The sequence below is a fragment of the Plectropomus leopardus genome, chromosome 17 (assembly GCF_026936395.1).
Source record: "Plectropomus leopardus strain MGB_pleo_1.0 chromosome 17, ASM2693639v1, whole genome shotgun sequence".
Taxonomy (NCBI): Eukaryota; Metazoa; Chordata; class Actinopteri; order Perciformes; family Serranidae; genus Plectropomus; species Plectropomus leopardus.
This window is the reverse complement of record NC_142192.1, coordinates 22983227-22999542: the sequence shown is the minus strand read 5'-3', so window position 1 is coordinate 22999542 and position 16316 is coordinate 22983227. Positions and strand designations below refer to the sequence as shown.

Below are 16316 nucleotides of genomic sequence, written 5' to 3'. Positions count from 1 at the left end.
ATAACACATTTTTCTGTGGTGTGACTCATTAACAAGCAAGGTGGAGTACATAACAGAAACTTTGTAGTTGCTAAAACTTTGTAGTTATGTTTAGGCAACAAAATGAGGCAGTGAGGTTTTGAAAAAAACCGACATGGTTTGGCTTTAAATAAGTAATTTTGTTACTAATGTAACATAAGTCACATGGCATACATGTCAGTAGTGTATAGGGTCAGCCTATGCTACACAAACTAGCTAACTGTGCTACACTGTCATTAAAAGAAGTTAATATTGACTTTGGGGCATGGACATTGGTCTACTGGGTGAAAGTCCTGTGTTTGTTTGACCACCTCTCCCATCCACTTTAAAAGGACTTCTTCCATCTTCATATAAAATTTTGCGTGGACTTATTATACTGTTGCTTATTATACTCAATCACCTCACTTCCTCCTTTGCTCACGTAATAATTATTATGGCCACTAAAAGCAACATGCAAAAAAATGTAAGTATGTAAGCTGTTTGCACAGTTGACTTACAGTAGATGGCTGATTTTTTTTGGTGAGAGCTGGCTGGTATTGATCTGGTGCGGTTTGATTTCCACCACTTTCCACCATTATTTCACAGCTTAGGTGTTGCCTGACACACAATGATTGAGGACGCCAGACCTTTCATACAACACTTTTTATTGCTGAAAGAGCACAACAACAAAAGCTGCTGGTCAAAGGATGGAGGTATGGCCGATACAGTCAATGGCTACTTGGCAATAATGCTAAAAACATGAAAAGGTATTTCATTTGGTCTGTAACATATACTTTAAATGTCCACACTTTTCAGGAACCATGAAATAGTTTCTGAAGTCTCATTTGAAGGCTACTCAGAAGCGCTCGAGATGGAGTATATTCAGGCTTTAACAGAGTTGGCTGGGGAAGTGCCAAGACTGGCAAATACCACTCCTGCTGTGTTCTTTGCACCCCGGTCGCAGCTCTCAGAGGTATCCCCAGCCTGTTGAGCCTGTGAGGGGAAGAGCGGAGATCAAATGAGAGGAGACGGAGGAGAGAGAGAACATATGAAAGCTTGAGAGAGTGGGTAAGAGTGAGAGAAAGGGGGGCTCTGGAAGTGTAGAAGAAGGAGATGAGTAATGAGGTGAGACACACCTCGTGTAATGTTGCCTTCCGTAGAATCACGGCTTAGCACAGGTCTGATTCCTTAACTCTTTCTCTCCTTTTTTGAGAACTGTCATTAAGTCATATGATCATGTAGAGTGTAAAAAAAAACTCAAGCGACTCGCTCAGCAGAGTGCCAACTGCGTGTGTGTTTATGTATAAAAGGGCTCTTCTTCTAGCCACACATGCTTTGATATACTTTTAAGGGTTTTTTTTTAATCCTTGTATAGAGCATGTTTTAGATTGTTGTTATTTCCATCACAAATACTTTTAGTTAGTCTTTCCAACATGAAATGAAACTGTTTGTTATTTTAAGAGTTGCAAGTACAGTGTCAAGAACATGATCCCTCACTGGCTTCCCACCAACAACCACTGCCAATTGTGTTTTTTGGCATGCACGCGCAAGCCAGAGGTACCGCTATAGTGGGAACTGAACCCCCGGCCTTTGTGGTGGCGGGTGAGAAATTTTTGCCATCATGGGCACCCTGTTTAGAGCATATTTACGTTAATATTTACATGCATAGGGCACACACTAAATGCTAGCCAATTCCAGTCTGAGATGATTAGTTATTTATATAAGTATTTTACTGCTGGAAAGAGCTCTCATTTTAGAGAGAAGCAGATTCTGAAAACTGGTGCTACATGACCAGAGAAAACAGAGAAGGCTATGGCTTTCGCTTTTGCCCAGAGGTAGAAAACTTAGTACTATGCACTGTGCGGCACCAGAACAATAAACGCTCCCACTGGTGGGTGACGTAAAGTGCAACATGTTCTCATCCCAAGTCATCACATATTGCCGCTTTGTCAATGGACTTCTGCGTCTACATATTACGCTCAAGGTATCCCTCTGTGTCTGCTCTTTACGAGCCGGGAAGTAAGCAAATGCACATGCTCAGGTTTAAGCAAAAAGGGCACATAGTTGGGTGTAGAAAATTAAACATCACATTCAGATGGGAAGCAAACACAGACCTCCTGTGTGAAAGTCTGTGGCTTTATATTATGTCGTTACCAGCAGTGTTTCAACCTGACGATGTCCAGGGGCACATCATGCAGACACGGCTCTGTCTGGCCACATTATCAACTGACGCCACCAGGCTGCGAATCGTACTGTTGTAGTAGGTGCTCTCAGGGAGCATATAATAACAACGCAAATGGTTCAATCCTCTGCTGATGCCGTCCAGTGGCATATCACACAGCCGCAAAAGGTGGCTTTTGGCGTCGGCATCTTACAGTAAACTCGCTGCAAAAGTGTCAGTATTTGACAACTTCAGAATGAGAACCAGCTGGTTTAACAGTACACCAAATTATGTTTCTGAAAACTCTTTATGTGAGAAATATACAATGCAGTTATAGAATTTGGTTCATATTTGATCAGAATTGCTTAGTTTCACAATTTTATCTGAGTTTGGTTAAAAGAGGGGCCGGTCTGGCTCTACAAGTACAAGCAGTGGTTCGAGCAATAGCCATAGAGCCAGTGAAAATCAGGATTTTAGCTGACAGATGAGCAGGGAGATCTGGGTGCTTGTAGGATGGGAAAAAAATTACAAAAGTTTGTTTACACATAGTACATTATGATTCAAAGCTGGCTGGAAATTGTATCCCTTTAACCATCTGTGAAATAGGCCAGAGCAAACCAATAATTTAACATGATCGGAAATTTAAATTGGTACAAACAGGTTCAGCATCCAGCATTTCTCTTGCAGGAAACAAGAAACACACAGAGCAGTGTTAGTGTAGATTCTAATGTATTTTATCTGCCAAAGTGTCCCATTCAAACTTGGATGAACCAAGTAACACTGTGTAAAAGAGTGAAAGAGGAATTCACATCCTCAGATATAAAGTTCTGTGAACTCTGTCAAAGCTGCCTCCCATTGTGTCACTCTGCTGAACTGTAACAAAGTTGAAATGGCCCAAGCCAAGACTGGAGGCCTCAGCTGTGGCTGAGTGGAGCCAACGCATGGTGAAGGCCTTTACTGGGGTGACGAGAGCAGGGAGCAGGGAGCCAGTGCATGTTAGCTAGCTAGAGCGTTTGGTAAAAGTGCAGACAGCTTGGGAGGTGCTAATGAATGCCGGGCATTGCTAACCGTACTGTACCCAGGCTCCGGGCGCAGCCTGGCAGCCTCCTGTCCCTCCTGCCCGTGCGAAATGTGAAAGATCAACCGGTTGGAGGGAGCAGACGGGAGCAAACACACACACACACACACAAGTGCACACACACTTGCTCAAATGCACACACACAGGCGTGCATGTGTACATAAGTACACACATCACGATGCATACACAGACATACACAGACTCACGCAGACAAAAATACACGCACGCACAGACTCTCAGAAAGACAGGCACATAGACAAGCGTACCCACACTCCGGCACAAACACACTCAGGCCTGGCTCACTGTGGTATCACATCATGAGGGCTCCAGCCAGGCCAAGCCATGAGGCCTCAGCTGAGATGATTCAAGGCTCCCTGCTGGGTCCTCACTCAATCAGCCAGGTGGAGCTCCACACCAGAATGACAGCAGAACTCCAACACTCCACGCTACAGCCTCTAAATGTGGAAATTAATTTGTGTTTGTGAATTTGTGCAAATCAATGTGGTTATATGAAAAATGTAAAATTTGAAGTTATAATTACAAGACCAATTTTTGCAGCTTGTAGTCATGAGACACAAATAATGTTTCATAAATGATAGTGCTGGAAAAGGTTGATCTATTAGTTAATTTTGTTTCTTGTCCTAATAGAAATATTCATAGAAAATGCGCTACTAAATACTGGAGTACTTTCATATTACCCACCAACCAAACAGAAAAGATTTAAAAAAGAAAATAGAAAGTACACGAATTAATGAATTTATTAAGGTTTTATAAAATAGAGGCAACTGAAGTTGCTATTGAAGTCTAAAGATGTTTCACGACTTTAAGAACCACCATGTCTCCAACAACCTGGCTGGTCTTGAATCTCCACATTTGGTCCATTATGTATATAGTAACATACTATATACATAATTCTGCCTTTTGACAAAAGAATTGCTTTAAAAATAATTACCAGTATATGATGTCCAGTATGTTTGCTTTGTGTCCACCAGTAAGCCTTTCTGTAGGTTTTTTGTGTTCAGGTCTCAAAACTAAAAATTAAACTAAAAGTAACATCACAAAGTGACCTTTGTGTTAAAAAGCAATATGTTCCCCCCAGAAGTGTCTAAAGGCACCAGTGCAAAGGTGAGGTTTCTGCATTTGTGCATTAATCATGAAACCACTTTATAACAACAGTAACTTTAATTTACAGTTGCCTACAATTTTTTTTTGTGATTCAGGAGAAAATTATTCTTAATCTTTATCACACTTTATTACTTGGGACCAAACATGATACATTGCTTTACTCCTAAAACCCCTACTATTTTTGATGAACTTATATAAGAAAACATGGCTAAATGTCATCAAAAACATGATGAAATAGAGTTGGTAAGCCATATTAAGCATTAAGCATAATGAGTCGTGTGAAATAGAAAGTCTGCACAGATCTAAATGCAGGATAAGTTAATAATAATAATAATAATAATAATAATAATAATAATAATGAAAAAGGCACTACAAAAGCACCAATTTATGCCTTCATTTCATTTAATTGTATCTTTTTTTTCAAGGCATCTACTTTAGTGTGTAGATAAGATGTGTGACAGCAGCGGGGCCGTATGGCAGACTTTCTTCATTCTCTTGCGGTCAGTAACTATCAAAAGAAAGCATACATGAGAATGTCATTAAAATACAGACTAAAGTGAGAACCAGACTTATATTCCTGAGAGAAATGCTTCATCCACAAAATGACCATTTGTAAATTGGTACGTTTATTTGTAAGTTAGTTATACTATGTTACTTTGAACTAACAAAGGAAACCGTATTATTTAAAACTGAACTGAGAGTGAAACTTATCTTTTCAAGACTCCAATACAATGTTTTTTTAGTCAAATGCATGTGTCGCTACATGGGTTTTGTGAGAGTTTGTAAACATATCTTGCTATAATAAGTTTGCAAAATGCCTTTACAAACAAAGCAAAGCAGAAGAAAGTTAGTCACTGTAAGAATAGAAGCCAAACAATAATGCCTAACCAAGGCCAGACAGAAATTATGGTAGAATTACACAAGAGACCTGATGCAAGAACATATTACAAAGAGGACAGATGATAATTAGAAATCCAGATAAAAACAATAAAAGCATAACAATAAAAGTAAATACAATGAAAGAATAAAATACTAAAAACATAATAATAATAATACAATAAAAAGCATGGTCAGCTTTACATTAAAGCCTTGACTTTGGACTGGTCCTAAGGACAGTACCTGAGGATCCACGGCTACCAGCTTGCTCATACAGGTGTCAACAATAATGTTATTTAGCTTGGGGCCACACAAGCTTGATGCAGTTTTGCTGTTGTTAAATGTGACCCTAAATCTTGGCATGGAGGCAGGTGAAAAAAGCAAAGTCTTTTTCTCAAATTCAAGATAACATGGCAAGATTAATTGATCTACAAATGTTAATTTCCAGGGTAAAGTATTCCTTTAACATATGACTGAATTTGATCCTATAGAGAAGTTAAAAATAAAACGCCTGAGGAGTTGCGTGTTAAATAGTAGAAACGTGCTTCCTGTGGTGACCCCGGCTCTGACGGGGATCACTGATCACTTAAAGCTGTGAACTCTCATCAGGAACACTTCCTGATAATGGAGCGATCAACAGTTCACGATATGTAAGTACACTGGGAGTTCTGTTCCTGTTAAGACAACACTGTAAAATTTGACAAGTTGTTGTTTCTTAAAATAATCTTGGCAACCGGCTGCCTTGAAAAAGGAAAGTTAATATAACTATTAATCCTAATTTATGTTTATTTTATAATTAACTTTTAATTTTATTTAAAATTTACCTTTATTTACTTTTTTAAGTGGTTGCAACTTGATGAAATGACCAGTGAAATCACCTTGTGATGTGTTAGCAACTTCAGTAAACAAAGTTAGTCTGACTTCAAAATCATGATCATGACAAAGATGATTTTGCCGATGATGATGTTAGAAGATCTGAGTTCTACTTTGTTACCAGTATATGATGTCCAGTATGTTTGCTTTGTGTCAGCCAGTAAGCTTTTCTGTAGTTTTTTTGTGTTCAGGTCTTAATACTAAAAATGAAACTAAAAGTAACTTCACAAAGTGGCCTTCGTGTTAAAAAGCAATATGTCACCCCCACAAGTGCCTAAAGGCACCAGTGCATTTCATTTAATTGTATCTTTTTTCTCAAGTAAAAAAAATATACATATGACTAGTTTGCAACCAGCAGAATACAGAATATATAACACAGTAAACTTGGTTTACTGAAGTATTTTACTTAAAAAAAACAAAAAACTAGGAGACCGATTGCCTTGAAAAATAAAACTTGTATTACCCAACTTAATATTAACCTATAATTTAGTTATATTTACTTGATTTTTTGAAGTTATTGCAAATTGAAAATAAAAAAGTTTAATCAAATCAATTTTTCTAAGTTTTAGCAATTTAAGTAAACCAAGTTTATTGTGCCTTATATTCTGTATTCTGTTGGCTGCAAACTCGTCAGTCATATGTATCTATTCATAAACATGTTAACAAAACAGGACTTATAGATCCTGTAACTTCATCACTGGTGAAATCCTCTTTGTAATGATCAAGTTATGTTAGACTAACTTGGCATACTGAAGTTGCTAAAACTTAGACAGATTGATCTAATTACACTCATCATTTTTAAGTTGCAACAATACAAAATTATGTAAATACAGGTAAACTTAACAAATACATATAAAGGAAACATGAATTGAGACAAATTGTTATTTTGAAGGCAATCAGTTTCCTAGATTTTTCCTGAGTCAAATCAACTTGTCAGATTTTATAGTGAACCTGGCAGGAAGGTTCGGCTCTATATTCTACACATTGTCTCTGTGAATTATACCCAGCTGTATACGATGAATCATACTTACCATTTTCACTTATGAATATTCATATTTCAGTGTTTTGCATATAGCTTATCTAAACAGAAATGGATGTATCACAGTTATAATCTATGTCCCACCATCTGTAGTGTCCTGTCATAATAACACAAATGGATGGATTGATGTTTTTACAAACTTCAGTATGAAAAGCACATTTACAGGCTCCACTGAATATGTATTTAACCTTCTTTACAGCAGGTCATATTGCAAATGTTACTGCATTATCAAGTTTTTAATATCTAACTACCACCTGACTTTGAGGCACAAAATGTGATGCTTCTGATTTCTCGTCTTCAACTTTCTCCTCCACAGTAACACGCGTTCATGAGTAAGTAGAGTCTCATTAAATGCTCATTGCGAGTTGTCTGGAGATGTATCTATTCATTAGCTTCAAAAGGGTGTCATGTGTATGAATTATGCTAACAGGATCTAATTAGCAGATGCAAATGAGGTTAGTCAAAATTGTACTGAAAAGACAGAAGAAAAGCTCCATGGGATAGTTGGAGCTCGACAGCTCACCAACCGCCCCCACGCTGGGCACCAAATGTGATGGTTCGCCCCTGCTGCTGCTCTATACAGGAGGCAGGACTGAACCATAAACACAGACGTGGGGAGGACAGCTGTTCAGAGGTGTTCACTCAAAATTTCGAAAAGAACAGGTATTTCTAAAAGTAAATATCTAGCTCAGAAAGCTTAATGACATGTCATTAGTGTGGATGAATGTCCACTCACACTGCTCCGAGCCAAAAGTTAGCCCCCCTAACTCCTCACACCTCCCCTCCTCCTGAACACACACACACACACACACACACACACACACACACACACACACACACACACACACACACACACACACACACACACACACACACACACACACACACACACAGACATGCGTCCCCCTCCCTGTCCCACAAGAAACAAGTTACACAACCAGAATCCGAACTCCAGAATCCGGCGTGAAGAGGACTCACTAATAGCAGCCGCCTACAAGCTCCTGCCATTCTGACATCAGTGGCCCCAGACTGTGGAGAAGCTGGCAGGATTCGGGGAGCATGCCTTCTGGCCTCGGCACAGAGGAAGGCCAGCAGGCTGCAGCATCACACACATACAGTACACACACACACACTTGATCCTGCAGTGAGAGTCATGGCTAAGCTATCTGACATGCACGCAGGGTTAGAGGGGGGAGGCAGCAACTAGTGACCCTGTTTATGGCAGGAATCAGAGAGACACAAAGAGCTGATCGCTGTTAATTGGCATTAGGAGGCTGATGCCTGCCGACCCTGGTGTTGAACCCCGAGTCACATCGGCTCTGCCAAGACTGGCAGAGTGTCACGGGCCAGCAATGCAAACTGGGATGGGTCTCAGGTCAGGTTTTTTTATCTACAGTTTGCCAGGTTTTGTCCTCTTAAATGAAACCAGGATGGCAAATCAAAGGATGATTTAAAAAAAAAAAGAGAGGTGCACAGGTGGCCAAGATGTTAAGGCACCAACTGTAAACAGCAACCAAGGTTATGTTTACATATATTTATTCCATAGGGGTATTTTGATTATTTATGAATGTCTGATGTTATTTATCATTTAAGTTGAGTTTGCTGGTCTTGAAGATGTTGGTGCTTTGTTGGAGTTGATTTGATTGTGTTCACACTCACTTCATTGGCTGCACCTGTGACAGTTATATAGTGCTGCTCTGATCGCCTACAGCTGACACCAGCCTTGCTATATCTGTGAGCTGCCACTTGTCTTTGCATACCTTGATCAAGACTGTAAGTTGAAACGTGTAGGTGGTAAGCCCATTTATCAAAGGCTTTTTCACCTTTATACAGTGCGCCTTGGTATTTTTTATGACTAATTGACCACAAAGAAAAGTACTAGTAAGTCAGTTTGACTCATTACTTTTTGGCTTCATATGTCCTTGGATCCAAAGACCACTTGGTTTTTGACATTACTTTTAAACATGTCTGCATAAACAGTCTCATGTACCGGGGCAAGAGGGTGCATTTTAAGTGTTTTAAATACTAACGTTCTGTGGAGTACTAAATATACAACTGGATAAATGAGACCAGTTTTGGTGCTTTTAAACCTGGCCCCCATTTACTTAAGTTAATTAATAATTTTCTCTGTTTTTGGACAGATTGTTTTGATTCTTCAACGCTCACAATGGAGACATGCAGAGAAGCAAAGTTTTCTTCACAAATTCAATGCAAAGTGAGTATTTTATATACAAATTATCATTTGGGGTGAAGTATTCCTTTAATAAGTGTGATGTGTGGTAGTATGTGCTTTTCCTTTGCCTCTCATACAAAGAGATAAGAGATTTCGCACGTGAAGCCAGTGAAAGGATTGTCAGTGAGATGGACACTTATAGAAAGCCAGAAGTCTTCATCACTGTAACTAGCTAACAACCAGCCAACACAAAAGTCACACCACCTGCCACTAATTCAACTGTGACTGATGAAGTTTCAGCATGCCAGCACTTTGTCTGAATATCAGACATCAAAAGTTATGAGTTGCACCAAAATGCAGTTCATTTCAGTTACCTCAAAGAACCATATCTCAGATGCAAACAGTAATTTTTACTGCTGCCAATGGGCTTTTTTCACAGAGGGCTTTTTGACATGTCACAGCAGGGAAAACTGCGGTAAATATTAAAAATGAAAGATGGCTGAATTCTGTTTAGCTGCTTCCATTTTAGGCTCCTGCTAATGTGCATGCTGGCTCATTGTCACACTGTCATGGCTTTGACACTTGAGTAAAAGTGAGCCATTGTTAACGTCATAAATAACACCTGTGCTTTTCTTACAATGACAAGCCAAAATGTCAGCTGGGGAAAAGTTCTGTTGAGCTGTTCAGGGAAATGATGAAATGTTAAATTATCATATTAAGATTTGCTCCCAGTGTGCATGGACTAATACACTCACCCATACCAGCCCGGTCTCACTCCCACCACAATACACCGTTATTTTTCTGCTCTTATTTACAATCTTATTCTTACCATAAAGTCAGAAGTTTTGTTGCCTAAACCTAACTGTCAACTCCTTCTTACTGCAGACTCCTTCTGTATCAAGATACAGTGCAAAACTCTGCCTCTAATGCCATCTAGTAACCTCTGGGCCTTTTATCCAAGCTCAGAGATCTTGTTGCCAATACTGTGTTTTTATGTTTGTTCTATTTTGTTTTTAATGCTGCATGCACATCAGAGCTATTTGCACTGCTATAATAGGGAAAAAATAAAGAAAAAGCTAGGGAAAAAATATATTTATTATTATAATGATATATTTAAAATAAAGTCACAGGACTATTTTAGTTTTTGAGGCACTTTTTTGAAATCTTGTTTGTCTTGGGCTTTTTTTGCTTTGTTTTTTGTGTGTGCGTTTGTGTGTGCGCGTGCTAATTTTCAGGTAATATTCACTTTTTTTTTTACTATTTTCTTTCTAATTTTGGGGTTATTTCTTCTTTCATTGCTCGTCGCCTTCTTCCCATGTTTTTGAAAGAAGTCAAGCCAAGTTGCTCAGGTTAATAATAAATTATGTGATGTAAAGCTGAAATCCTGCATGTAATCATGCAATCAAGATCAAATCAGTTCAGTGTGATTGCCACTGGGGGGATTTTAATGCAGGTTTTCAAATGTGAATTTAACCAAAGTGAGCAAAGCTTGTGGACAAAAAACATTTCGTTTAACTATTATCTGGACAAAAATATGTGAGCCCTTTTGCTTTCCATAGGTAGCCATCAGCACTGACCCTAAACCCCAGGTGTTCTAGTAGCAGAGAAGTGGCCTTGTTCACAATGTGCAACATTTACACTGATTATTTTATACTTTCCTGAAATACACCTGCTACATGAATACTGTCACTACAATTTCTACTTTAAAATGCTCTCTCTAAGTGATTTTGAATTAGATTCAGTGAAATCCAGTTGAGAAAGTGAAAGAGAAAATAGCTTTACGGCGGTGTGAGACCACCCACTCACATCCTCTGCAGCTCTGGGTGACTCACTGCCAACCACTGCTAACCACACAGGTGAAATCAACCCTAGTTTTGTTCCCAACACCTTCAAAGAGTGCTCAATTCTAAATCAGTGTATTGTTAAATAGGCTCTATACACATGGCTTTCTATGCTTGTTCATGTAACTGCCTGTGATTGTTCTTTTCATGGACATCTCCTTTATATTTCTGACATCTAACAATAGCCAGCTCCATAGGTAACCAGCTAGATCAAAAAGCCTGACAATAAACATAATTAATTGCAATTTCACAAGACGCGAAAACAAAGCAAAAGCAGTTTTCTTCCTTGTTCATTTTGACTGCAGCAGATCCCCTGTCTTCACACCTCCCACATTTGGTTTAACGTGTTGCATTGTCCCCCACACAGCTATTCACGTACACGCACAAATACACACGCAGCCACACAGCAGAAACACACAGAGACCCACTCATGCACTCACACTCACACACAGCTATACGAAGACCACATCAGCCTGGGGCTCCCCTTTTGTCTGCCTCTGCACAAAAGGTGTGATCGCTCGTTGTGCTGGTGAGGAGGTGGGGGACATTCTTTACCCAGGGGTGGAAGGTATCAGGCTGGTGTGTCCTCCTCTGCCACATCATATTTTGAATTGAAGGGTGGCTATCATTGGGGTTCCCCCAATGCATCCATCAGTGCTGTGAAGGACAGTTACTCTTCACCAAGCAAACATGTGCTTCCCTGCACCGTCATGGGTTTATGTCCCTCTCCTCCCTTCTTTCCAAAAGTGACGACTCAAAAACTAAAAAAAACTGCAGGGAAAGTCTTGCATTACTTACTATGTTTAAGGAACAGTTTGACACTTTGGGCTATGTGCTTGTTCGCTGCCTTGCAGGAACTTAGATGGGAAGATCTGACTTAACTGCTTTGCATTTTAAGTGCATTTGCATTTTGCTACGCACTTACACACTGCCGCGCCGCTTTAAAATGTTGTATTTTCCTTAATTGGATGGATTTTATACACTTTTTTAAGCATTATTTTTATTAATCTTATCTCAGTGGATTTTATTTTCAATCTTATGTTATGCATTCTGTGCATTCTATTTTTGTCTTAATGTTTTTCTTACTTTTACTAGTATTATTAAGTGGGTTTTAAGTGTATTCTATTCTGATCTTACCTTAGTTTTATTATGTCCTTATGTCTTCTATATCTGTCATTTCATGTTAAGCACTTGGTGCATATACTTTCTTTGCATTTCTTGTATGAAAGTGCCATACAGATATAGTTTATTTTTATTTTTATTTTTATTTTTATTTTTATTTTTATTTTTATTTTTATTTTTATTTTTATTTTTATTAGGATCAATACCACTCATATCTGTACGGTAAATATGTAACTCGAGCCAGCAGCTGGTTAGCTTAGTGGAAAGTAGCTTACAAATGGAAAAAGTGGAACAACTAAATTTCACAGACCACTTCACAACACTGGAAACAGATTACAGAGTTAATTTTATTGAGTAGCCTACATATCTAACTGTTTCAGCTTTTTAATATAACAAATTCTAATGTGTCACAAAATTCGGCAAGGAGCTGATCCTGCAACATCCATAATTGCAGGAGCTGTCCAGGGTGCTCTGTATATGACCCCTCCTCATTACTCATTGAGTGCAGGATTTTAACAGTTATTGTAAAAAGCCCACCTGCCCACACAACTCAGATTGTTACACAACTGTACTGTGAAGATAGAAAGAAAAAGATTTTCTTTAAGGGCCAAATTATTTTTATTTTAAAATTTTCTCAAAAAGAGCAACAAAAATTGCATCATCTATGACTACTTGTTTAACTGGCAGTGGGACTAGTGTTTTCTTAAAGGCTTGCAGGCCTAAAGGCCAAAAGATGTGCTCATGTAAACATACATGAGCAGTTTTGAGAAGATTTTCTTAGGATGAGTAAGATCTAGTTTAATAGCTATGGCTACATCAGGTACACTATGGTGTGGTGTGCCAAATCTTGAACTGAGCCATGCTCGATTATCTTTATGGCGTACACTAATGCACGACTAATTTTCAGGCAATTTTCTTGTCACTTTTACTAATTTCTTGAAACTTTTCCCCCATGTTTTTGAAACAAATCCAAACAGTTTACACAGGTTTCAAAGGGTTGGGAAGACGGCACAAGAAAAGTGATGTCAATTCAGATTTCAAAGGGTTAACCATTTGGCATTATTGTTATGATTTCAAAGGGTTAACCATTTGGCATTATTGTTATGAGATGAGGCAAGAGAGAGTGAAATACTGCCCCGTATTCGGTTGGACTTGGTTGCTGGTAATTACAAATAAGTCCTTTAAAAATGAGTGAGACACTCCAGTAGTGTTAGCATCAGATGAGAGAGAGACCGCTGTACGCCCCACAGCTTCAGCATCAGGTGAGGGAGAGCCACAGTTTTTTTTAATATTATCATATTGACAGGTGGCAGAGAGGCGTGTTTGGACTGCGCGCCCACTGCAATATATCTCCCTCTGAATATATTGATGAAAATGTATATTTTTTAAATGTACCAGGAAACCACCCTCTGTCATCCAAAATAACCATCAGCAAAGGTATTTAGAAATATGATTAAACTTAAAAAAAATGGCACTGTTATTGCTCCTGGTTCTAGTATGACAATGTGTTGCAGTTTGTCCAAGTGGTGTTACCGTACTCGTACTCGTGTTAAATGTAAGTGACATTTGAGGGTGATGATAGTTAGATTTTTGTTAACTTTGAACAGAGCTAGGTTTGCTTTTTTCCCCCTGTTTCTAGTTTTTATGTGAGCCAAGCTAATCAGCTGCTGACTCGGGAACCAACTTAGAGTCAAATTCTTGTCAGCCAAACAAATATTCAAAAAAATATCAAACTATACCTTTAATAAGGAGCTCAATACCAGGTTTTTACAAAAAAAATACTGTGAGAGAGGGGACTTCACTGGCGTTATTATTTTCTATAAATCACTGTGAGCATCTGTTTTCCGTTGCCTCAAAATCAGGGCATGCCCCTTCTTTCCGACTGGGTCATGAGTTGAATCATCACAAATTTGCAAACCAAGTAAATAACACGTCACTTTAAAAATGTTTCAACTTTACTGCAAGTTATTTGACTCCCTAAAACTGTATTCATTTCATACTGTGTCCATAAAACACATGACTGAAAGAACAGCTTAAAGTCAGAATTATCAGGAGGCTTCGATAGCTCAACATACACCAGATTTTTTAAATGAAGTCTGGACCATTAACACTGGGTACGGGTCCAACCTGTCTCGGCTGGTCTGTTCTATCAAGGTCCACAACCATCAGATGAACCTCGAAACAAGCGCTCCCCCATCAGACAGAATGTTTGGTCCATGTGTCTAGACCTCCACCATATCTGACCCGCCAGCACAGAAGGACACACAAACACTCGACAGACGATCATAAGGAACAAATACAGGCAGGCTCCTTCCCTCCACCATGTGACTTGGATATGCATGCTCACTGCTGTTCGTAATTTCTTATCACTGACACCCACCCTTCCACATCCACATATACACTTGTCAAATATGACACCTCTACCCACAAGGAAGAGACCAGGTTCTCAGCCCCCTCTGAGAGAGCCTGACTAAACTGTCCCACCTAGTTTTTGTGCAAGCCACACATGAGTGGGCCTTCCCTTCAACGTAAACAACGTCTGCTTTGGTCTCAGACCTCAGACAGGAGGGCCTTTTTGCTTGGGCCTTTCCATCTCTCCCCTGCTCTCCAGTCAGAGAAGGAGACCAAACCATGGACCACTTCCATGATATGTGGGAGTCCCTGCTGTTTCTGTGGCTGCCAGGCAGGCAGCCTCTTCCCTCTCCCTTCAGAGCGCTTGGCTCCATAACCACGGGAGCCCATCTGATGTGGTCCCCCCATCTGACTAGCAGCTCTCTTCCCCAGGCCCAGACGGCTGGAGGGACAGAGCAGACGAGAGGGGCCGCAGATTGTTGTAAACCATTTACATGTAAATACAGAGCCCAGGCCCGGGTCTGGGTTCAATATTGAAGGTGTCCGCTGCACTGAGGTCCCTCTGTGTGTGCATATATAAGCGCGTGTGCATACACGCCGGCGAGTGTATATGATTGTGTGTGCGCACGTGTGTGTGCTTTTCATGTATGTGCATGGCATGATCCAGTACATCTAAATTATACAGCTGCCAAATTGCTGCAAATGTTTTAATACAAAAGCATTCTGTGGTCTCTAATTATATCTAATGGCTGCTGGATGCATTTCTCCAAGCAAAAAAATCTGAGCCTTTTCAGAGGATAATATGGCATTTTATCAACTAGTTTAATATCTAATTGCACAAAACAATGAGAAGAAATACTAAAAAGAAGTGAATGCGTAGTATGGTGGTTGAATAAATCGCTGCGGAGAGTCCGGTCCGAACTGGGTTCTTGTCTTTCTTGTCTAAAAGAGCGCCGTTCAAATAACCAGACCTGACTGCAGTTAGGAGTTCTTCATTCACTGTACTTGTGATGATGAGATTCGTGAAATTGAATGCTGAAAATCAGAACATACAAAAATATGTTTACAGGAAATATATATAGTGTATATGTTACTTGTGGTATCTGTAGCATCCCTATGATAAACCTATAGCAACTCTTATTGCTTTCCATTTATGTATTGTCTTAAACTTTAAAATCTGACAAGTTGTTTTTACTTAAAATAATCTTGGAAACTGATTGCTTTGAAAAAGGGAAAGTAAATGTAACTATAAATCTAATTTATGTTTACTTTATATCAATGTTTTAAGATTGCATGAAATTTAGCTGTTTTGTCAAGTGAAATGACCTTGTTCTTAGCAACTTCAGTAAAAAAAAAAGTTAGTCTGACATAACTTGTTTATGACAAAGACAATTTTTCCAACAATTGAGACCTGCGAGTTCTGTTTTGTTAGCATACAAATATGATTGGCTAGTTTGCAACCAATAGAAAACAGATGTATAGCACAGTAAACTTTGTTAAGTGAAGTTGATAAAACCTATAAACACTGATTTAATTAAACTTTTGAGTGGCAACAACTTTTAAGTAGCCATAACAATTGGATATAAAGTATCTATATTATGATTAATGGTTATATTTACTCACATTTTTCAAGGTAAACAGTTTCCTAGATTTAAGTAAAATCAACTTGTCAGACTTTA

The 16316-nt window shown here is 39.0% G+C and overlaps 1 long non-coding RNA gene across 2 annotated transcripts in view; it reads left to right on the top strand.

Moving 5' to 3' along the window:
* LOC148186659 (uncharacterized) overlaps positions 1–16316 on the top strand; it is a 44533-nt gene that overhangs the window by 24207 nt on the left and 4010 nt on the right. For both annotated transcript variants that reach the window (XR_015779502.1, XR_015779501.1), the window contains exon 3: positions 9291–9364. This is a non-coding gene — a long non-coding RNA (uncharacterized LOC148186659). The remainder of the gene's footprint in view (positions 1–9290; positions 9365–16316) is intronic.